The sequence below is a fragment of the Jaculus jaculus genome, chromosome 9 (genome assembly GCF_020740685.1).
Source record: "Jaculus jaculus isolate mJacJac1 chromosome 9, mJacJac1.mat.Y.cur, whole genome shotgun sequence".
Taxonomy (NCBI): domain Eukaryota; kingdom Metazoa; phylum Chordata; class Mammalia; order Rodentia; family Dipodidae; genus Jaculus; species Jaculus jaculus.
In genome coordinates this window covers 79,775,808-79,800,200 of record NC_059110.1, presented here as the reverse complement: position 1 = coordinate 79,800,200, position 24,393 = coordinate 79,775,808, and the positions used below count along the sequence as shown (strand labels likewise).

Genomic DNA, 24,393 nt, shown 5'->3' with positions numbered 1-24,393 from the left:
GGTGGAGGGGCTGAGGGACAGGGCAGTTTGGAGAGGGAGGTGGAGGGCTGAGGGACAGGGCAGTGTGGAAAAAGAGGTGGAGGGCTGAGGGACAGTGCAGTGTGGAGAAGGAGATGGAGGGCTAAGGGACATGGCACTGTGGAGAAGTAGGTGGAGGGGCTGAGGGACAGGGCAGTGTGGAGAAGGAGGTGGAGGGCTGAGGGACAGGGCATGTGGAGAAGCTGGTGGAGGGGCTGAGGGACAAGGCAGTGTGGAGAAGCAGGTTGAGGGCTGAGGGACAGGGCAGTGTGGAGAAGCAGGTGGAGGGGCTGAGGGACAGGACAGTGTTGAGAATCGGGTGGAGGGACTGAGCGTCAGGTCACTGTGGAGATGCAGTTGCAAGGCTGAGGGACAGGGGCAGTGTGGACAAGTAGGTGGAGGGCTGAGGGACAGGGCAGTGTGGAGAAGGAGGTCGAGGGCTGAGCGACAGGGCAGTGTGGAGAAGGAGGTGGAGGGCTGAGGGACACGGCCGTGTGGAGAAGGAGGTCGAGGGCTGAGGGACAGTGCAGTGTGGAGAAGGAGGTGGAGGGGCTGAGGGACAGGGCAGTGTGGAGAAGGAGGTGGAGGGCTGAGGGACACGGCTGTGTGGAGAATCGGGTGGAGGGCTGAGGGACAGGGGCAGTCTGGAGAAGCAGGTGGAGGGGCTGAGGGACAGGGCAGTGTGGAGAAGCGGGTGGAGGGGCTGAGGGACATGGCAGTGTGGAGAAGCGGGTGGAAGGCTGAGTGACATGGTAGTGTGGAGAAGCAGGTGGAGGGGCTGAGGGACAGTGCAGTGTGGAGAAGGAGGTGGAGGGCTGAAGGACAGGGCTGTGTGGAGAAGCGGGTTGAGGCGCTGAGGGACAGGGCAGTGTGGAGAAGCGTGTGGAGGGGCTGAGGGACAGTGCAGTGTGGAGAAGGAGGTGGAGGGGTAAGGGACAGGGAAGTGTGGAGAATCGGGTGGTGGGCTAGGGACAGGACAGTGTAGAGAAGCGTGTGGAGGGGACAGGGGCAGTGTTTTGAGAAGCATGTTGAAGGCACTGAAGGCAGATTTGGTTACCATTGTTGTACACAAGTAACCAAAAACTCCCTCATTACCATCATGTTTTTGTGTGCTGAACTTACCTATCATCTTGTGCCTATCTCCTCATAGAACCCTTGAGACAGGCATTATGTCTGTCTAGTGAGGAAATCCTGTCTCTGAAACTTCATCCTTTTGTTTCGGATGCACACCTATAAAATGGCAGTCTTCTGGATATAGACTCCGTCGCACACTCCACTGCCTTCAGCCTTGCTGTGTGGCATATGTGACTGCTGTTGCACTCAAGGTGTATTTTTTCATATTTAGCAATTTGGCCCCTGACTCTAGATCTGTGCCAAGTATGTATCAGAAGAACCTTGGTAAATTATTTTCCAGATGCCCCTAAGCATTAAAGAATAGGTGTAACTCCTCCCTTCCTGGGCTGCAGCTCAGAGGCCTCAGAGAAGTTTCAATTCAGCTGAACATGCTGTTCAGTTGAAAAGTAGTGGATGACCCAGAAATGAAGGCCCCAGTAGCCAGGTCTGTGAAGGTCTAGTGCTGCTATGAAGCTTTGATCTCTCTACCTTATGTGCTGTGGCCATGGCAATGACGTCTCCATGCTAAGCGATGATGACCTCTGCCTACAGGTCCCTATAGGCCTTCTACTGACCATTGTTGTACCCATATTGGGATCAAATCCACCTTGTGACTTCTTACTGAAATGTCCAAATGGTGGTGGCACTGTTTTCAGAAATGAGCAAAATTTCTGGAAGGCATCAGAAAGCAACTTCAATTTTGCCTCTGTAAACTCATGTTGGAAGGTGACTTCCTGCTCTTGCCAAGATCTGCAGAAAGCCTCACCCTTCTCTCTCACAGTGACATCATAAAATGTCCTCTGGGCACCTTAACCTCTGGTCAGTCTCAATGTAGTAATTAGAATGTACTAACTTAGATAATATACAAAGTTCCAAACTTCATTAGAAATGTGGGTTAGAAAAGGTAGTTGGGGCGAACTTGTTTCTCTTCACAGTATCAGGTTCCTACTGCTGCTCTCTCATACATTATCATGGACTTGGTGCTGACACAAGGCAAATTTACCATCCTACAATTCTGGATTGCATATCTTCCTTGTCAAGGTTGCATTCCTGTAGGAATTTTTAAGAGAAAATCCAAATGTGTGTGTTTTTTCCAGTTTTTGGAGGCTTCTAGCATTCTGTGGCCAGTGGGCCTCAGCTCTCCGAGCTTTCATCTATTGTTTAATCTCCTCTCCAGTGAATGCTTTCTTCAATGACTATCCTAACTTCACCATATATTTGATAGCATATATAGTTTTCTGATAATCTCCCAATCCTTTTAAAAATATTTTATTTATTTATTTGAAAAAGAGAAGTGTCTGTGTGAGAGAGAGAATATGAGTGCACCAGGGCCTTTAGCCACTGTAAACAAACTCCAGACATATGTGCCATCTTTTGCCTCTGGCTTATGTGGGTCTTGGGGAATTGACCCTGGGTCCTTAGGCTTCATAGGCAAGCACCTTAACTGCTAAGCCACCTCTTCAGCCTCATTTAAATTTATTTATTTATTTATTTACTCATTTATTAGAGAGAGGGAAAAGGAGGAAGATAGAAAGAACCTTTAAAAAAATGCAGTTTTATTACCATCACAGGTTGGCCTCAAGAATTTACAATCCTGCTGCCACTGCTTCCCAAATGCTGGCCTCAAATCTTTTTCCTTAACAAGTTTTCCTCCACTTATCTCATTCTTCTGGTATGTTCTTACAAAAAGCAAGAAATCAGGGTGTATCTCCAACATTTTACTAGGCAATATCCTCAGCTAAAGCCTTCATATTCATTGCTTACAAGTTCTGCTTTCTGTATAATTGTAGATCCTAGTTTACCTTTTTCTGCTTGCATATAGCACAAATCCCTGTCCTGTGGTTTTCAATAACATGTTGCTCATTTCTTTCTGAGATCTCCCTAGAAGCACCTTTGACATTCTTTCTGCTAATAATCATTAAAAGTGATTTAGTGATTTGTTACAATGATACCTTCTCATTGCTGGGACAAAACCCCTGACCAGTAGTTTATGGAAGGAAAGGGTTTATTTTTTATTATTTTTATTAGATATGGACATATTTTGTATGTAAACAACACATGTTGGTACCATCCATTCCCTCCTCCCTGCCCCTTTTCTGAAGAGGCCTTCTTTGTTGGGGATGCAGATCAGCCCCATGGGGATTGTGGGTCATTCATTATGGGGGGAGAGGGGCAATGTCTCTGTGCAAAATGTCCCAATTTGTGGCTCTAACAGTCTCCACCCCCTCTTCCACAAAATTCCCTGAGCCATGCTAGGAGCATTTTAAGTGTACTTCAGTGATGGGCTCTGAGGAGTGTCTGGGTCTTTGGTTTGGTAGGTGTTGAGTGTCCTCAGTATCTTTCTCCATCACCCTTGTGTTGATATCAGATTCGCTAAGGAAGCAGCACTCTTGTTCATTTCCCAAATGCCTCTGTGCTTTCAGCTGGGGCTGGGGTCGAGTGCACTGGGTCATTTATCTCCTCAGGTCCAGTGGCCATCTGAAAAATAGTAGCAGATTCTCCAACAGAGAATAAAGCCAACACCAATTAAATGTGATAACCATTACTTAGTTAGAGAGAATTGAAAGGGTTCAGACCCTCTTAAAGTCTAAGGGCAGTTGGAGCTTGACAATGGAAAGCAGAATCATTATCTGGATATGATTCTGACTTGTTTCCCAATTCTGGATATGGTTTCCTTTCCACTGAGCAGATCTGTTAGCCAATCCAAGAGTAGTTGGTTACACACCATGGCTGTGTGCCACGATTTCACTTGTGTGAGCATCACTTCCAGGTTGTTTGCTTCTGAGTTGCTTAGACTTTGAGTTGCTTAGTCAGATGCTGGCCACTTTACCCTGGTAGCTCATGTAGTGCCTTCCAGCACTAGATGGGCTAGTTGTCTGGGGACTGGCTCTCCTCTAGATTCCAATCATGTTCCTCCCTGGTTCATGCCAATAGTATTTAGTGTTTTCAGAAGTAGAGTCTTACCATTAACCTCTGGTGAGTAATCAAATGCCCTGACAGAAGCCTGTCTTGTTTGTTTTGGGAGATCCAGTAGATCTCTCTGATAAACTGCTCATTGTGGATGTAGACCACATTCTGGTACAGGGAATTACAATCCAGTGCCAAAGGAAAAGGGAAATGAAAAAGAAAAAGAAGAAAGAGAAACAGGAGAAATTTTATGCATCAGCTGCGTATGGAGTCTTCAGCAATAGGGTCTTACCACTGGCCTTTGGTCTCTTACATATACAATCATGTCATCAGCGAATAGAGCTAACTTAACTTCTTCCTTTCCAAATTGTATCCCTTTTATGTCCTTCTCCTGCCTTATTGCTTGTGCTTGGACTTCCAGAACTATATTGAAAAGCAGAGGTGAGAGAGGACATGCTTGTATTGTTCCTGATCTCAATGGGAATTCCTCCAGTCTCTCTCCATTAAGTATTATTTGGGCCTTTGGAGCTTTGTATATTGCCTTTATTATATTAAGATGTGAACCGGCCATGCCGATTCTCTCCAATGTTTTGATCATGAAGTGATGTTGTATCTTGTCAAAGGCCTTTTCTGCATCTATCGAAATGATCATGTGATTTTTATGTTTAAGCTTGTTTATGTGGTGTATTACATTGACAGATTTTCATATGTTGAACCACCCTTGTGTTCCTGGGATAAATCCCACTTGGTCAAGGTGGATAATGCTTTTGATGTGTTGTTGGATTCGGTTTGCGAGAATTTTGTTGAGGATTTTTGCATCTATGTTCATTAGGGAAATAGGCCGATAGTTTTCTTTTCTTGTGGCATCTCTGCCTGGTTTTGGGATTAGGGTGATACTAGCTTCATAGAAGGAGTTGGATAGTTTTCCCTGTTCTTCAATTGTGTGGCACAGTTTTAGGAAGATTGGTTTGAGTTCTTCCATGAAGGTTTGATAAAATTCGGCTGGGAATCCATCTGGTCCTGGACTCTTCTTTTTTGGGAGGTTTTTTATTACTTTTTCAGTCTCCATTAGTGTGATGGGTTCATTGAGGTGGTTGATCTCTGAGTTTAGCTTTGGTAGATGATATGCATCCAGGAATTTATCCATCTCCTCCACATTTTCCAGTTTTGTGGAGTAGAGGTTTTTGAAATAAGTCCTGATGATTCTGCCAATTTCACTGATGTCTGTTGTGATCTCTCCTTTTTCATTTTGAATTTTGTTAATTTGGAGTCTCTCCTTTTTTTGCTTGATCAAATTGGCCAGAGGTTTGTCAATCTTGTTTATTTTTTCAAAGATCCAGCTCTTTGTTTTGTCAATTGCCTTAATTGTTTCCTTGGTTTCCAATTCATTAATTTCTGCTCTGATTTTAATTATTTCTTTCCTTCTGGAGCTCTTTGGGTTGGATTTTTCTTGTTTTTCCAATGCCTTTAGGTGGATGGTTAGGCTATTGTTTTGGGATCTTTCTGTCTTTTTTATGAAGGCATTGAGTGCTATGAATTTTCCCCTGAGGACTGCCTTCATTGTGTCCCACAAGTTTTGGTATGATGTGTTCTCATTGTCATTCAGTTCCAGGAATTTTGCAGTTTCATTTTTTATTTCATCCACTATCCATTTATTGTTTAAGAGTGTGCTATTCAGTTTCCAGTTGCCGTTGGGGCTCTTGTTGTTTTTTTTGTTGTTGATTTCTAGGAATATAGCATTATGATCTGATATCATGCAGGGAATTATGTCAATTTTCCTAAATATGTGGAGGCTATCTTTGTGACTCAGTATATGGTCTATTTTAGAGAATGTTCCATGGGCTGCTGAGAAGAATGTGTAGTCTGTGGATTTGGGATGGAAAGTTCTGTAGATGTCTGTTAGGTCTAAGTGCTCTATGGTTTTGTTGAGCTTTCTTACTTCCCTGTTGAGCTTCTGTTTGGATGATCTGTCTATTACTGATAATGGTGTGTTAAAGTCCCCAGCTATGATGGTGTTTGTGGTTATTCTGTTTTATTGTCAAGTAGGTTTTGTTTTATGAACTGCGGTGCCCGTGTGTTTGGTGCATACAGATTTATGATTGTAATATCCTCTTGGTGGATTGTTCCCTTTACGAGTAGGAAGTAGCCTTCTTTGTCTTTTTTGATTGTTTTTGGTTTGAAGTCAACTTTATCTGATATTAATATAGCGATACCTGCTTGTTTCTTATTCCCATTTGCTTGGAATATTGTTTTCCACCCTTTCACCCTGAGGAGGTTTCTGTCTTTAGTGGTAATGTGGGTTTCTTGAAGGCAGCAGATTGAGGGGTCTAATTTTTTGATCCACCCTGGTAGCCTGTGTCTCCTGATGGGTGAATTAAGGCCATTAATGTTTAGGGTGATGACTGTGAGATTTGATTTGATCCCTGTCATGTTGTGGTGGTAGAGGTGTGTTGACATTTCCATGGTTTTTAATTTTTTTTTTTTTCTATCTACTCTGGGTTTGGTTACTGTGATCTGCTTCTTGTAGGCATTTGTGTTTGGTTATTTGTTTCTTCTCTGTGGAGAATTTCCTGGAGTACTTTCTGTTGGTTTGGTTTTGTGTTCATATAATTGTCAAGCTGAGTTTTGTCATGGAAAGTTTTCCTTTCACCATCTATTATAGGGAGACTTTTGCCGGGTAGAGTAGTTTGGGTTGGAAGCTATAGTTTCTTAGAGTTTGGAGAGTCTCATTCCAGGCCCTTCTAGCTTTCAGGGTTTCCATTGAGAAGTCTGAAGTAATTCTGATGGGGTTTCCTTTGAAAGTGGTGTGCTGTTTTTCCCTAGCTGCTTTTAGGATTTTTTCCTTGGTGTCAATGTTTAGAATCTTACTGATAATATGCCCTGGGGAGTTTCTCCTTTGGTCTAATTGGTTAGGAGTTCTGTTTGCTTCTTGAATCTTGATGGCCCTTTCTTTTAAGAGATGGGGGAAGTTTTCTTCAATTATTATGTTAAATAAGTTTTCCATGCCTTTGGTCTGAAATTCTTCTCCTTCTGGTATTCCAGTGATTCTGATATTAGGATGTTTAAGTGTATCCCACAATTCTCTCATGTTCTGTTCACAGGAACTTTTGAACTTACTGAAATTTTTGGACTCTCGAACTGTTTCTTCCATCCTGTCTTCCAGATCAGAATTTCTATCTTCCACTTAGCTGACTGTATTCTTGGGAGCCTCTAGCGAGTTTTGGACTTGTTCAATTAAGTTTGCATTTTCTACTACTTTCCTATGTATCACTTCCATCGCTCTGTCCAGCTCCCTTTTCACCTCATTTTCTGATTTTCTTGGTGATTCTTGGAAATCATCCTTGCATTTCTTTATGTTTTCATTTAGTGTGGCCAGCTGATTTTTAAGGTCCTCTTTTTTTTCACTCTCCCTCAACTCTCTTACATCTCTTTGAATTCCTTCCAGGGTCTTATCACATTGCTCTAGCTTTGTGATGGTAGCATCCATATGATTATCTATCCTTTGTAGCTTTCCTGTCAGTTCTAGCAGTAGTTTGGTCAGGGTTGCATTGTTCATTGCTTCCACTTGATGTTCTGATCCTAGACACTCTTCTATGTTTTGGTTAGTTGTGATCCTTGTTGGACTGGGTGATCTGTCTGGATTTTCTTCCATTTTATTTTTCGTGTTATTTCTTTCGCGCTGTGGTCTACCCATGTCAGTGTATGGGCAGGTAGGTGGGTGGAGCAGCCTGGGATCTAGCTTAATGTGAATCCAAGGAGCCTGGGGCAGTTGTAAGCAGCCTGGGTTTTTGCTCACTCTTGCCAAAGCCGCCTACCTATAGCCTGACAGGGGCACCAAAGTTGCCTGAATTCTCACCCAGTAATGCACCTAAGCTGCCTGCCTTTGAGCTTGAAAGGGGACTGAGGTAGCAAGCCCTGAAGGTGCCTAGATTCTGGCTGGGTACACTGGGGTCTGTAAACAGTCTGTGCTCTTCCGCCTAAGGGGAATGGGTGGCGATGTACAGGTAGGGGATGGCACCTGCGCTGGCACTAGTGACTCAGTGTGGACTTATGTGGGTCTTGCTGTGGGAGTGGGCCCGCTGCACGTGCAACTGTAGTGCAGAGGCAGATGATGTGGGTACGGAATCAGGACACAGCAGAAGCTGACCGGCGGCAAGTGATGTGAGCACAGCAGCAGGGGATCTGGCAGCCACCTATTCACGGCAGGGGTGGCCCCCACAGGCCTACGAACCGAGCAACACGTTGCTGGTCTACTTGCAGCATCAGAGAACAAGGACGAGGTAGGAGGTCTCAGCTTGAGCGCAGCAGGCTGGTAGGCATGACTGGTGGGTGCCCGATCAGAGCACAGCCATGCGGGATGTGCGGAGGGTGTGTGGGCGGGTGGGCGGAAGGGGGCGCGGGGTGCGATGGTGTGTATGGAGCGAGTGGGGCACGCGGACGGGGAGGGGTCGGGGTGTGCCGGGGCACTGGGCAATCAGGGTGGGGTGTGCGGGAGGCAGCAGGGCTCAGGGGGCGCGGGGTGGGGTGCCCTGGAGGGGCGGGGGGCGTGGGGCACTCTGATCAGTCAGGGGGCGAGGGGGGTGCGCATGCGGGGGGGGTGTGCGGGGCGCGGGGGGGGTGCAGGGCACCCGGGGGGCACGGGGGGGAGCGCGGGGCACGCGGGGGGTCACAGGGTGCACAGGGGGGCGTGGGGGAGCGTGCGGGAGGCGCGGGGGGCTAGGGGCTCAGGGCACGTGGGGGGTGCGCGGGGTGCGCAGGGGGATGCAGGGTGCGCGTGGGGGGAGGGGGCGCGGGGCACATGGGGTGTGGGATGCCAAGAGACGCCGCGGGGTGCTCTGGACATGTGGGGGGGGGCGGGGCTTGCGGGAAGTGTCGAGTGGGTTGTGAGGGGCGTGGAGGGGGGACGGGGTACGCTCAGGCACGCCGGGGCGCAGGACGCGTGGGGGTGGGGCTCAGGGGGCGCAGGGTACGCCTGGGAACTCAGGGGTGCGCTCGTGACGCGCGGGGGCTCCCGGGGCGCGTGTGGCGGGGGGACGATGGGCGTGCGGGGTGGGGGCACGGGGAGGGTGGCAGGCGGCGCTTCAGGGCACACGGGGCTCAGGGCTTCGATGCTCTGGGGCACGTGGGGGTGGGGGCGCAGGGCGTGCGGGGAGGGGGGATGGCTAGGAGCGCGGGGCACTCGGGTGGGCGCGGGGGGCGCAGGACGCTGTGGGACGCCGCGGGGTGCTCTGGACTCGCAGGGGGGGAGGGGGCGGGTCACGCGGGGGAGAGGTCAAGGGGGTCGTGGGTCACGCAGGGGGTGTGGAGCACACTGAGGTAAGATGGAGTGTGGGATGCTGCGGGACGCCATGGGGCACTCTGGATGTGCGGCGGGGGTGGGGCGCACGGGTGGGGGCAGCTCAAGGAGTGCGGGGGTGGGGCGCGGGGGTCTCTGGGCACGCGGGCGGCATGGGGCACATCTGGGTGCCCGGGCGCCGGACGCTGCGGGGCGCTTGGAGCGCACCTGCCGCGTGTGGTTAGGGAGCGTTGGGCGCGGGGGGGGTGCGCGGGGGAGGTGCGCGGGGGTGGGGCTTGAGGTGTGTGGAGGTGGGGCGTGGGGCGCGGGGGGGGGGGTGGGGAATGTGGGGTGGCGGGGCACGCCTGGGCTCCCGGTGCGCGGGGCGCTTGGCTTGCGCCTGCCGTGTGTGGATAGGGAGTGTGGGGCGCGTGGGGGGTGGGGCGGGGGGGGTGGGTGGGGCGGGGGGGGTGGGGCGGGCGGGGGGGGTGGGGCGGGCGGGGGGGGGTGGGGCGGGCGGGGGGGGTGGGGCGGGGCGGGGGGGGTGGGGCGGGGCGGGCGGGGGGGGCGGGGCGGGCGGGGGGGGCGGGGGGGGCGGGGGGGGGCGGGGCGGGCGGGTGGGGCGGGCGGGGGGGGCTGTCTTGAGGCACGCGGGTGGGGCGCGGGGGTCTGGGGCGCGTGGGGGGCTCGGGGGCGCGGGATAGGCCTGGGTGCCCGGGCACGGGAAGCCTTGGTTCGCTGGGGCTGCGCCTGCCACGTGTGGATAAGGAGTGTGGGGAGCGCTGGGGGGGAGGGGCACGCTGGGGGGGGTGGGGCGCGTGGGGTTTGGTGCGCACAGGGCGCCGGGCCACTGGGGCGCAGGCCACGCCCGATGCGGCGATTCAAGGCGGGTGGGGTGGCGGGGCGTGGGTGGCGGGGGTGTGTGCTTCCCTCTTTTACCCCAATCTGTGCCCTCCCTCTTCAAAAAGTTCCTAATTTCCCTTAAATACTTGCCTTTTTTCTCCCTTGTTTGTAGTGCAGCTAGGCGGTCGCCATCTTGACCAGAAGTCTCTGAATCTGTCGGGTTTTTTTTTAATTTTTAATTTATTTATTTGAGAGCGACAGACACAGAGAGAAAGACAGATAGAGGGAGAGAGAGAGAATGGGTGCACCAGGGCTTCCAGCCTCTGCAAACGAACTCCAGATGCATGCACCCCCTTGTGCATCTGGCTAACTTGGGACCTGGGGAACCGAGCCTGGAACCAGGGTCCTTAGGCTTCACAGGCAAGCTCTTAACCGCTAAGCCATCTCTCCAGCCCGGGTTTTTTTTTTTTTTTTCCAAGGTAGGGTCTCACTCTGGTTCAGGCTGACCTGGAATTAACTATGTAGTCTCAGGGTGGCCTCGAACTCACAGTGATCCTCCTACCTCTGGCTCTAGAGTTCTGGGATTAAAGGTGTGCTCCATCATGCCTGGCCGATGCTAGTATTTTTATTGGTATTGTGTTAAATCTGTACATTGCTTTTGGTAGAATTACCATTTTCACAATATTAATTCTACCTATCCAGGAGCATGGGAGGTCTTTCCATCTTCTCAAGTCCTCCTCAATTTCTTTCTTGAGTGTTTTTGTTTTCATTATATAGTTCTTTCACATCCTTGGTTAGTATTATTCCAAGGTATTTAATTTTTCTTGCTACTGAAAACGGGACAGCCTTATTGATTTCTTTCTCTGTATATTTGTCACTTGCATAGAAAAGCTACTGATTTTTGTGCATCGGTTTTGTATCCTGCCATTTTGGTGAAGGAATTTATCACCTTTAGAAGTTTTGAGATAGAGACTTTCCGGTCACTTATATATAGAATCATGACATCTGCAAATAGAGCTAACTTGACTTTGTCCTGTCTAGTTTGAATACAAAAGGGTTTAATTTGCTTTATAGTTTTTTTAAAGATATTTTAAGAAACATTAGATTTTTAATTTTTTTTCATTTATTTTTATTTATTTATTTGAGAGCAAAAGGCTGAGAGAGAAAGAGGCTGATAGACAGAGAGAGAGAGAGAGCGAATGGGCACGCCAGGGCCTCCAGCCACTGCAAATGAACTCCAGACATGTGCACCCCCTTGTGCATCTGGCTAACATGGGGCCTGGGGAATCAAGCCTCGAACTGGGATCCTTAGGCTTCACAGGCAAGCGCCTAACCACTAAGCCATCTCTCCAGCACTGCTTTATAGTTTTGATGGGAAGTTTCATCATGGCAGGGAAAGTGTGGCAGACCTAAGCAGAAAGCCTGAGGCATAGCTCCACGTCAGTGGGAAGGAAGTAGTCTAAGTCGAAGGTCTGGAGATGGGCTATATTAACCCAACACTCACCCCAGCAACATAACCTCTTCCACCAAGGCTTCACCTTTCAAAGGCCCCACAACTTCCCCAAATTTTCACCACCTGGAGACCAAATATTCAAAATGCATCATCATATTGAGGACATTTCCTTCAACCCACCACACTCAGTCCCTGACCCCAATGTACTCCTGATCATTTCATAATGAAAAATGCATTCCATCCAACTTTAAAAGTCCCCATAGTCTTTACCAGTCTCAACACTGCTCAACAGTCCAAAGTCTCATCTGAGACTCAGGACAGTCTCTTAACTGTGAGCCCTGTAAAGCCAAAACTCAATTTATTTTCTTCCAATACATGATGACACAGAGTAAATGTTCTTCTCCAAAAGGGAAGAATGAGGACATAGCAAGGAAGAACTGGACTAGTACAAGAAGAAAAACCAGCAGGGGAAACAAAACCCTGCAGCTCTGTGTCTGGTACCTGGGATTGTGATGAAATCCTCTGGGTTCCAGATGACTTGGACAACTCCACTCCTCCAGCTCATCTGCTTGTTTCCTGGGCAGATTCCACCCCAAGCCATCAGAATTTCTTAGTGGCCTTTCATAGTCCTGGCATCTTCATCACTCAGGGGTCTCCACTATAGCCCACAGTCCAACTTCACAGTTCCAAGGTTTCCTTGCAGGGACTTCAATTCTGATTTCACAGTATCCAGCCTCAGTGGCCCCTGGAACCATGGCTGAACTCCTTGACCCTACTTCTTTCATGTGTAATACTCCTGAAACTATATCTCCTTCTGCTCTATATCTTCCTCCACCAAGCATACCGATTCTTTACTTCTAAATTCGAATTTGCTCAAGTTCTCAGGATACAGGCAGAATGTAGTCAGAATATCACACGAACTGCCTTTATCCTAGTTCCTGAAAAAAAAATCTTTCTCTTCTCTCTGAAACCTCATAAGCCAACCCCCACAATCTACATTTCTCTGAAGCGGTCCTCAGAGTGATCCATCAAGATGTGCTCCCCAGGGGCTGGAAAAATAGTTTAGAGGTTAAGTGCTTGCCTGTGAAGCCTAAGGACCCCGGTTTGAGTCTCTATTCCCCAGGACCCATGTAAGCCTGATGCACAAGGGGGCGCACATGTCTGGATTTTGTTTGCAGTGGCTGAGGGTCCTGGCGTGCCCATTCTCTCTCTCTCTCTCTCTCTCTCTCTCTCTCTCTCTCTCTCTTTCCCTCTTTCTCTCTCTGTCTGTCTCTCTCAAATAAATAAATAAAACAAAAAATATTTAAAAGATGTGATCCCCAGCACTTCAAGGCCTCTTCAGTCCAAAATTCCATTTTTTTTCCATGTTTCTCCTACAAACCAGTTACAAAAGACTGAAATCAACATGGTCAAGCTGTTCACCCCAATGCCCCTACTCTCACCAACACTTTTTTTTGTGACAGTTACCTTCTTGTTGCTGAGTAAACCACCTGACCAATAGCACCTTATGTCAGGAAAGGGTTTATTTTGGCTGACAGTTTCAAGAAGTTTGACCATTGTGGAGAAAGCAAGAAAAGAACAAATAGCACAGGGCATCACGTCTTGTCACAGCAGCTAAAGCTAGCAAAGGGGCTGGAGTATCAAGTCTCAAGTCCCGCTCCTGGTGACACACCACCTCCAGGCTCCACCTACTAAAGGCCTTGCATCCTTCCCAAATTGCTGCCATCTTGGGATCAAGTATGAGGCATAATCACAAACACATGAGGCTTAAGCCACCACAGATATCAATTTTCATATCCTACTACCTATTTTCTTCTGGAACCAGTTTTCTCCTAACAGCGTGTTCAAGGCAATCTTGACTATTTCTATCCTGTCTTTCAGTATTCTGCTATACTCTGCCCTTTTTTTGTTGTTTTGAGGTAGGATCTTGCTCTAACCCACATCAACATTCTTGGGCATTATAGAAGCATTCCATTTGCAGGCACTGGTAAATCTGTTTTAGTCAACATTCAACCAGTGTAAGAAAACCAATATGAGGGCTGGAGAGATGGCTTAGCAGTTAAGGCACTTGCCTGCCAAGCCTAAGGACCCAGGTTCAATTCTCCAAGTCCCACATAAACCAGATGCATGTGGTAGCACATGTGTCTGGAGTTTGTTTGCCATGGCTAGAGACCCTGGTGCACCCATTCTCATTCTCTCTCTCTCTCTCTCTCCCTCTGGCTGTCTCTAACAAATAAAAAGAGGAAAAAACAGAAAACCAATATGAAACATGCTTTGAGAGATTTGTTGCATAGAACTGGCTCATGTAATTGTATGGGCTGGCTAGGCAAGTCCAACATCTGCAGGACCGCCTATTAGAAGAGGAAATGTGGAACTTGCAGGCATGAATACAAGTTGCTATATGCCGGCAGAATTTCTTCTTTAGGGAAAAGTTTGAGCTTTTCCTCTTAAGGCTTTCAACTAATTGGACCAGGAAATTATCTAGAATAATCCCCCTTACTAAAAGTTAACTGATCAAAGACTTTAACCATATCTACAAGATACCTTCATAATATCATGCATATTAGCATTTCAGGAACTGGGTTCACTAGCCTAGCCACTTTGACAAATACAAGTGACCATTTCACTGCTATACTCTCCTTTCCCCATGTCACTAGCTAATGAGGAACCTCAGTGAGGATGAAAGGTGTCAACTGGGATAAGAAAATAAGTGAGACAGCAGAAGCGATCAATTATTTCCCCTGGCATCAGCTGCAGATTGTAGCTAACCTTTCACTCCCTAGTGCTTCTGAGATTTTAGACTTCTGGCACCAACAACATTTTTGTATCCTGCTATGTAACAAATGGTTCTAAGGCTCATTGGCTTAAAACCAGAATTTATTCTAATGGGCATGGGGCTACAGGCAGACTGTGCCTGGTTGGTGGGTCTGTTTGAAGGTGTGGATCTGGACTGCAACAGCTACAGCTTGTGGGTTTGGTTTATAGTCTCTCCCTGCTCATTCTGTGGTCCAGACCCAGGTCTCAATAGCTGCCCAGGCATATTCTTGTCATGGGGAACACTGTAATACAAGTGGGTAAGCTAACCAAGGTACATGAATATTTATAACCCCACCCTGCCTATTCTTTGCCTCCTGTCCAGGAATATCCTTTCAGCCAAAGAAAGTCATTGGCCCAGCTCAAAGTTGAGGGGCATGTGAGGCAACTTTGCTACCTTGAGGCCATAGCCAGTCATATTATAAAGAAATGAAGCTGAAGCATTAAGATTTTTTTTTAATTATTTTTTGAGATAGAGTCTTGCTGTAGTCCAGGCTGATCTGGAATTAGTCTCATCAGACTGGCCTCAAACTCACAGAAGTCCTCATATCTCAGCCTCCTGAGTGCTGGGATTAAAGTGTGCACCACCACTCCAAGGAGAGAGAGGGAGGGGGGAATATTGGTATATCAGGGCTTCCAGCCACTGCAAACAAACCCCAGAGACATGTGCCACTGGCTTTACATGAGCACTGGGGAAACATACTCGGGTCGTTAGGTTTTATGGGCAAGCACCATAACCACTGAGCAATCTCTCCAGCCCAGGGTCTATTCTTTAATATGTTGCCGTAATCTCGTTTCCCTTTATATATCCACCCTCTGTGGGCAATCTGTGACCTTTTCTTTGGCCTCTGATTTCCAGGAGTGTCCTTGCTTACACAGATGCCTTCAGGAGTGCTATTGCCTCTCCATGCAGCTGTCTTGGAGATAGTTCTCCCAACACCACTCTGAACCATCCTTCTTCAGCTCTGAACAGTGAGACCACTGGCTACTTCAGTCAAACTTAGACTCTTTAGACTCATTCCCAAGTTAAAAGCTAAGAATCCATGTCTTCTAAGACCCATGGGGATATGTAGTAAGCAAATTTAAGGCCCTCTTTCACTAACAGATCCCATGCCCATCTCTATCCCAAGAGGTGCCCTGGGTCTCCATGCCTGGCTGGAGTTCTATTTATGCAAGAAGAATCAGTTGCCAAGTTTAGGGTAATTGGGATTTTTTTTTTGGCCCTCCAGTCATAGTCATTTTTCCCTTTCTCAGTCAAGCATGCTCCCTGTGCTGCCTGCTTTTTACTCAACACCCCATTTGCGTTTGGAGTCGAGACATTTCCTGTCAGGTCCGCTGTGCTCCACTGAGCTGGGTGTTGTCTGAGCTGCTCATTAAGATACCCTATTATCTCAGATTCTCTTCACTTACTCAGGATAGTTTATTTTCTTCCACAAGGGCCAGACTGTGGGCTTTCTCAAGCCTTAAACCCAGAGGAACTGGCCACAAGGGAACTAAAAGATTAGGGCAAAATGTCCTGAATGGTGAGTGGATATATGGTTTATACCAAGTCCCACAAAGGATCACTTTGGACAATCACAGGGTGAATGTGAATGCTGATTACATCTGCAGGTGCCAGCCACACGAAATGAAGTGTAACTATATAATGTTAGGCAAATTTAAAGGATTGTTATTTCTACTGGGCCAAATCACTACTTCCTAGCATAGGAGGATAACCTCTTAAGTTCAAATCCAAATTGCCTGTTTTATGCTTCTGTGAATCTAAGTACAAACCAGAAAAGCTATTGGTTGAGAAGGTGAGTCCTGAGGTCAGCCATCTGCTCCTCTTTACTGTTCTCTGCCATTAAGCCCCCTCCCCTCTGAATCACAGTGTAGCATGGCCCAGCTGGGGAGTCACATGTTTCATCTGTGACAGGAGAAAAGAGGGCTCATGTGGGCATCCTAACCTGCATCTGATGTCAGAAAGTTCCATGGCACAGCAGGGTATGCTGAACTCACAGGTGGCATGCTGGTAATGGCCTCACCTTGCCGTGACTGGTCTCCACATCCTTTAAGGCCCACAAGGAGTAAATCCTCTTTGAGGGCTTGATGCAAATGGATGCCAGTGTGGCTGAATACCTTTTCACCCATTTGCTGTGTCACTTGTCACATGGGATTACAGTGAACTCTTAGCTCTTTCTGCTTCTGAGCTGTGAGTGACTCTGGGCCTGGCTCTGATCCATCCCTAGGTCCCCTGACACACAGCAGAAGCCTGGAAAATTCTAGAAAAAATACTGGAGACAGAGGATAAGGAAGAAAAACACCTCTTTCCTACATAGCATCCAAATAGCCTGGAGTTTCAGGTGAGGATGGAATGTGGTCTTGTCACAGCATTCCATGGAGGTGCCAGGTGGTAATTAACTTCTGGAGATGGCTTTGTTACAGAACTCTGTGGAGATGCCTCAACGTAATTAACTGGACACTGTTTTCCTGGGTCTGTGTGCTGGAACTTCTGCCTAACTCATCATAGCTCTGTTCATCTGGTGGCAAAACAAAGGCCCAGCAAAGCCCACTGAGAGCTGGTCAGTACCAGATGGGCAATCTGGTGACTGTATGAAAGTGTCTAGCAGAAAAGAACTGTCCAGCCATCCCAATGATGAACTGACTTTTTCCCAAAGGTTAGAAGTCCATTCCAAAGGCCATCTAGAGTGTATGCTTCTGCCCTAAGGGAGATGGGCTTTGGGGTCATGGAAGGTGATATCAAGCAACCACAGTATGACTCCGGAAACAGTAAAGCTTCATCATGGTAAAAGCTGAAAGCTGACATGTATCTGGGTGGAAGTGATATGAAGAGAACGTGCTAGGACTGGTGAGCTGGGTTAATAAACCTCAGGGTATGCCCCTAATACACCTTCTCCAGAAAGTCTCCATCATAAACTGCCACCAGCTGGGGCATGCACTCTGGCCATATCCAAGGTGGTGCCTAAGTTCATGTTCACATGGGTGATTGTTTGACTTGGACCTCAAGTAGTGCCTTGTGGGGAACAGAGAGTGAATGTCTCTTGCTCATCTTTGCCCAGCACAGTACCAACAGCAGACTGACTGCTTATTAAATGTCTGTTGATTGGTTGAATGAGTTTGCAAATGAATGAATTATCGAGACTCACTCAGGAAAGCTTGCTAAGCATATAAAATCCATCTCCTGCCCAACTTCAAGTTTCTAATTCTGGATCTAAGAAGGGGACCTAAGAATCTGCATTTTGTTCTTGTCCTCCCTCTCCTCAGCCTCCTCTTTTTCCCTTCTTTCCTCCCTCCTTCTATTTTGTATTAGTTACTTTCTTATTGCTGTAATATGGGGACAAGGAAAAGAGGGTACCAACATATGATGTATCCGTACAAAACATGTTGTAATAATAATAATAATAACAACAACAATAATAATAAGTGACAAAAATAAATAAAAATATGTGAGAAGCAATTTAAGGGAGAAAGGGTTCAATCTGGCTTACAGTTCAAAGGGACATGGTCAGTCATGGCAGGGAAGGCACAGCAGCAGGCACTGGATGCAGGGTGGGTCACACTCAGTCCCCAGTGAGGAAGCAGAGCGTAGTGAATGTCAGTGCTCAACTAGCACCCTCCTTTGTCCTCAGTCCAGGACTCCAGCAATGGGATGGTGCCACCTGCAGTTCAAGTAGCTCTTCCCACCTCAAGATTTGCATCCTAGATGACTCAAGATCCAGTCAAATTGACAATCAAGATTAACCATCATGCTCACTTCTTCCTCCTCTTCTTCTTCCCCTTCCCATTATTCCTCCTCCTCCTGCTTGGCTGGGGACTGAGCACAAGCACTTATGCATGCTAGGAAAGTCCTCTACCACTGAGTTATACCCAAGCTCTTGCCATTTTTTTTTTTTTTGAGACATGTCTCTTCTACTTCCTCTTTCTGAGTGCTGGGATGATTGGTATACACACCATACCCTTGAAACTCTGTCTTTAAGCAAGTATGTAGCATTCTGCTGATCGGCTGCCTCCCCTGAAACTGCCCTTTGTGAGGGCTGGAAATGGAGAAGTGAACTTTACTCATTGGCAGGGCAGGGGAGTTGGTGTTTTGTAGTGCAGGTAATGGAGAACACTGGATGCCTTTGACAAGGGGTTGAGAAGCCACCTGGAGCGACCCAATGACTGTGCATGTCTCCTGGCCTAGTGATGTCCCCTCCCCTTTTAGGGTCAACAAGACTGATTTTGAATGAGAGAGATTCATGACAGACATCTGGGCACTGCAGCTGTGGCAGGCCGGCTTGCCTTCAGCTCTTTGCTGCCTCTCTGACAGCAGGCAGGCCATTAGGGGCTCCCTGGCCTTCCATGGTGGTTGTTAGCACATTTAAGCCTTTGTAGGAGGCTCTCCTCTGTGTAATTGGGCCTTCACTCTGCTGCACTTCCTGGCCACAGTGCTTGTTAGCTGTCAGACATGACTGTAAATTTGTGGAATGGCCAGCGAGCCTCATTTTTTTTAATAGGCTGAGAAAAAACCCTATGGAAGAACCATAGTAGCACACTAACACTAACACTAACAGAAACTAGCATGTGACGTATCGTGGGGGAGGAGAGAGGACTTAGGATCCAACTTGGGAATTGGACAAAGTGTTTGATTTATCTCCTAGGGCTCGCATTGGTATGTGTTCACAGAACATCTGTGTTTAAGGCTATGAAGCTGGTTTAGCCTCAAACCCAGCTACACCAGGGAAACAGTAACAGCTCCTTCTAGTTCCAGGCCTTCCTCTTTAGACAGTGGGTTTTTTTTTTTTTTTTGTTTCTTTTTTCAGAAGGATTATATGAGCAGTTTGTCAGCACAAAGTGGCTAATCTCACTGAAAGGAAGCTAGTGACATTGCAGAACTAGAATTCAGGTTCCCTGCTGCCCTGTCGAGGAAGCCTGTGCATCCACAAAACTGGCTGGTTTTCAGTGGGGACTCTGTGGCATTCTGTACCTAGCTGGTTCCTAGGTCTTGGACTTCTGAAAAGAACCTGAGGGATTTTTTTCCCTCATGTTTCTTTTCCTGCTTACCATTGAAAGCCAGTCTAGGTTTTACAAAGCTTCTTCTGACCAGGGACAGTGGTAAAAAGTCTAGCTGAGGGAATAAAATGAATCTTTGCAAAAAGAGAATAGTAAGGGAATGGAAGAGGATGGAGAGATGGGAGATTCTGTATTCTCGAGTTTGGCAGTGGCCTTACTTATGACAGAGGGAAGACAGATGGACAGAGCAGGACCAGGTGTGGTGATGGCAGATGACACACAGGTCTCAGGAAGGGGCAGGTGCACTAGAGAGCACATATTCTAACCAAGCCTTGCTTGCACAGAGAATTCCTTCTCTGTGTGCCACTGCCCACATCTTAGCTCCACACTGTCCCCTGCTGTATTCTGTGCTTGGCCCTGGAGGCTGACCCATAAGGAGGATACCACCCAGAGGTTCCTTGCTGAACAGCCAGCACATGAGTTTGGCTGGTGAGGCACCAAAAGAGAAAGCTTGTGGTTCTTTCCAGTGACTCCAGCTCTCACTGAGTTCGTCACCTGATTTCCTCCCTCCACCTTCTAGGTCGATGGGTAGAAATGCCTTCCCGCTGTGGCCAGGCTTGTGGCACCTCATCACTCCCACCCCCAGTGCTGGGAGAAGTACCTTCATTTGGTTTGGGTCTCTTTCTTTGTACCACCTCACTTGGATTCTGTGTCCTGTTAGGACCTGACTGACAGCTTCTGTCTCCTGGGCCCTGACATCATGCACAAGGCTTTGTTCTTCTGATGGTGACTTGCTTTGATCTCAGGAAAGTTCTTGGGGTATTGAAGGAACGGTGTCGAGGTTGTGCAGGAAGGAAGCTTATCTGGGAGCTTGGAGGGAGAAGCTGGGCACCAGGTCTCAGGACTGGGCTCCACCAGATCCTCAGGAGGGAGATGTGTGGTACCCACCCTCTTCATGGACCTGGTTGTCATAAACTAAAGATCTGTTTTCTGAGGAAGGACAGTGGAAGACCAAAGCCTCTGGTGGGAAAGGTAAATTTTGCTTTTGCAATTCCAGAATGGCCTTCCTTCCTTCCTTCCTTTCTTTCTTTCTTCCTTTCTTTCTTTTTTTTGAGGTAGGGTCTCACTTGAGCTCAGGCTGACCTGAAATTTACTATGTAGTTGCAGGGTGGCCTTGAACTCACGGCAATCCTCCTACCTCTGCCTCTTGAGTGCTGGGATTAAAAGTGTGCACCAGGGGCTGGAGAGATGGCTTAGCGGTTAAGCGCTTGCCTGTGAAGCCTAAGGACCCCGGTTCGAGGCTCGGCTCCCCAGGTCCCACGTTAGCCAGATGCACAAGGGGGCGCACGTGTCTGGAGTTCGTTTGCAGAGGCTGGAAGCCCTGGCGCGCCCATTCTCTCTCTCTCCCTCTATCTGTCTTTCTCTCTGTGTCTGTCGCTCTCAAATAAATAAATAAAAATTAAAAAAAAAAGTGTGCACCACCACGCACACCTTTAGAATGGCATTTCTGATGAGAAAATCAGAGGCTGCTTAAATAATTTTTCTTGGAGGCTAGAAGCACAGTTAACGCTGTAATTGAGCTTGGTCAGGAGGGCTGTTGGGGAGCAGACTCACCTGCCCTGGATAAAAATTCTAGGGAAGGGCTTATATGGAGGCTAAGGAAGTCATGATTCAGAACAATCTTTGGGTCCAAGGAGTGGCAAGTGTGAGATTTAGTGTCATGTGCTTGGGGGAAATGAAGCTAGGATTGAAAGGAAACATAATTTTCTCACTTTTCTGCCACACAACCCTCTTCCCCCCAGAGCTCGCATGGCTGGTGCTGGGGACCAGGATATCACAGAAGCCACAGACTCTGGAAGTTCCCTTGGAAGACTTTGACCAGGAGCTGACAGGTGATAAGTTTGGCCCAACTGGACTGAAGTTTACAAAAGAAGTCCCTCTGCACCTTTCGTGTGTGTCTTGAACATATCATCAACAATATTCAAGGGAATTCCTTGTTTGCCTCCATACAATTCAGATTTTATTATTTAAAATCCCTTCTCTGTTCTTAAGTTACTAATTGTTTTCTCTGTCTGAATATCTGTCTGAAACAATGAGAAGAGACTGGTTGGGCTAGATGCCATCAAATTTAGGATGGTCATTGCTTCACAGAATGAGTTCTATTTGTCAAATTGAGGGCTGTGATGTTTTCTGTTGATTGGCAACTTAACAGGACCTAGAATCACCTCGGAAGTGAGCCTTTGGGCATGCCTGTGATATGGATTAAATTAATTGAGGAGGGAAGACCTATTTCAGCTTCATTCAACACCATTTCGTGGGCTAGGGTCCTGGACTGGATAAAAAGGTGAGAACACTAACATTCATCATTCTGCTTCCTCACAGTGGACTGAATGTGACCGGCTGCATCACAGTCCTGTGCTATGCCTTCACTGCCATGATGAACTGTAACCTCAACCTATTAACCAGCACAAACTCTTTCCTTCCTTAAATTGCTTCTGGACAAGTATTTAGTCACAACAGTAAATAAATAAATAGTAACTAATACAGGAGCAAAATAGATTCCTGTAAACTGATTACTAGTTCTCCATTGAGTTCTATTATTAAGTCCGGAGAGAGGCATGGTATCATGAGGATTTAATGACTGTTCCTATGCAGATATAAAGAGATGCAACAGTGCAATGACTGTGGGGCCCTAAAACTTTTCCATAGGCAGAATTCTCTGATCCTGTGGTCTCTGAGCACACTGGTGGTCTACTTACAGTCCTCTTACTCTGACCAGTATATCACAACATGCTCCCTCCACTACAGATACAATCTACACCTCACAGTGGAGTACACTTCATCGATGAAAACAAAGAGGATCATTTAGGGAAGGACAATGTCAGGTATTAACCCCTTGCCCCGATGGTCACTGATTTCTGTACTGTGGTGGTCCTTTCTCATGTGAGGACACTTGCCATGTCTCATCTGAGAAGTGTCTTCACAGCACAACTGTTAGGATACATAGGAATCACCTTCAAAGTACTGTTATCAAGTCACATCACATTCTTTTTCTCTAATAATTCAACACATGCCTTTTGAATGACTCATATTACGTGTGGGGATATAATATAGGACAACAAAGACATCTATCCTCAGAGAATTTGCATTCTGAAGACACAGACAAGAAATGAATAGGTATATAAGATAATGGCAGGCAATAAGTGGAATGATGAAAAGCAGAGCAAGAGTAACAGGAATTATTGGTGTTTTAAATGCAGTGGTCAGAGGAGTCACATGGGAGGGGAAGACATTTGAGTAGGGATCATGAAGCAGGCTAGGAAAGTCTATGAGTGAACACTTTGGGCAAGGGGGATAGCAAGGGCAGAGCACCTGCAGTGGAAATCTGTATGTATGAAGAATGCAAGGATGCTTGTGAATGCAAAGGTGTGGGCAAAGCGCAGAGTGAGAAGAAATAAATTTAGGGGGACTACATCTCTTTCCTGTCCTGTGACACTTGGCTATTTGATTAAACTCTCACAATTAGCATTTTCTTTCCTTCTTCTGGAAATTTCTTGATTCCTCCTTGGCAGGTTTTGGAGACTTACTCAGGGCACATGTAAGGTCTAATAAGGCTGGGCTGTAACACCACCTTTCACCAGAAGGTGCGCTAGTGTACCCAACACCTAGGTTGCTCTAGTTGCCCCCATTTCAAATCCACAGTACATTTCTGTACTGTGGTATGATGTATGTAGACCAAGGATCAGGTACTGTGGAGGTTTCTGGTGGAGTGTAAGTTCAAGGTTATAATGGAGTGGCTCAGAGGATGCCCAACTTCTGGCCGTGGTGAAGCAGAACGGACCAAAGCTCACTTGTCTTTGGCTCTGCTTTTGAAAATTCTGTGGGCTCTTGTCCCTCAATCTGCTTCTTTTCTCAGCCTAAGCTTCAGACCACCTCCTAATCTAGCGAAGACCCTTCTGAAACTACAGCTATGTGACTTTTTTTTTTTTGAGGTCACCTTGAACAAAGGAAACTTGTGTAGTGGAAAATAACAGCCCTTCCCATCTACTCACATCATACCTAGGAACCTTCCTATGTCTATATACCTATCACTGTATCCTATGATTTCCCCCCAGCCAATCTACATCTCTTGCAGTCTCACCAGAGCTCTCAGAACTGGATATTATTAACCCTAGCATCTAGTCAAGGATACTGAAGGCCAGAGAGGCAAGTTACCTCAAGGGTTATGCCGGTTCCTACACTATTGCCTCTCACCTTTAGGCCTGCCTTTCAGATTCTGCTCTGCTACGCAGAGGCATTTTCACCTTGGGGGATTTCCTCTTGGATTTTGCCATGAGGGGACACCAGAGAGACACTGGAAGGAGGAGCAAGGGGAAAGAGGTATTCTCTGGCATGTTCAAAGTTGTCTGGCAAGAGATCCCAATCTCTTGGGACCTATGTGGCTTTTATGCTGTGATCACCCCCTAGTCCATCTGCTACAGGTATCAAATGTCTACTGGGTTGGTTCTCAGAGCATCTGTGATCCTCTCTAAAAGATTGTGAAGTGGGGGTCTCCTTTCCTTCTGTGACTGCTGGAAAGTACTACCAATTCACTTGTTTTCTTAATTTGTGAAACCTCGCCTGAGAAGATCTCCTCAGAAACACCCTCCTCATTACAATGTTAAATTAAAATTTAGTAGACAAGGCACATAGCAGAATAAACTTTCAATTAAATTATACACACTGTGATGGTGGAGGGAAACCAAGAGAACTTGCAGGCATCTTTGCTGCGAATGTCTTTGAGATTTAATTTTACTATGACATCTCCTTGGAATTACAGTGCTAATTGATCACATTGTGTCTGTCTGTTATTTAAACTTTCAATAAAACGGAGATTAATGGAAGGTGTAATCCTCCCGGGCAGAACAAATATTCCCATTGCTCATGTCAGGTACAGAATGGAAACACTCTGCTAACAGCTTCCTGCATTCAATCTGAG

General features: G+C 47.2%; 1 long non-coding RNA gene across 1 annotated transcript in view; it reads left to right on the top strand.

Moving 5' to 3' along the window:
* LOC123463361 overlaps positions 1-21,747 on the top strand; it is a 62,557-nt gene extending 40,810 nt beyond the window's left edge. Inside the window, exons 2-3 of the long non-coding RNA XR_006638901.1 lie at positions 21,218-21,307; positions 21,628-21,747. This is a non-coding gene — a long non-coding RNA (uncharacterized LOC123463361). The remainder of the gene's footprint in view (positions 1-21,217; positions 21,308-21,627) is intronic.
* Positions 21,748-24,393: the final 2,646 nt, after the last annotated feature.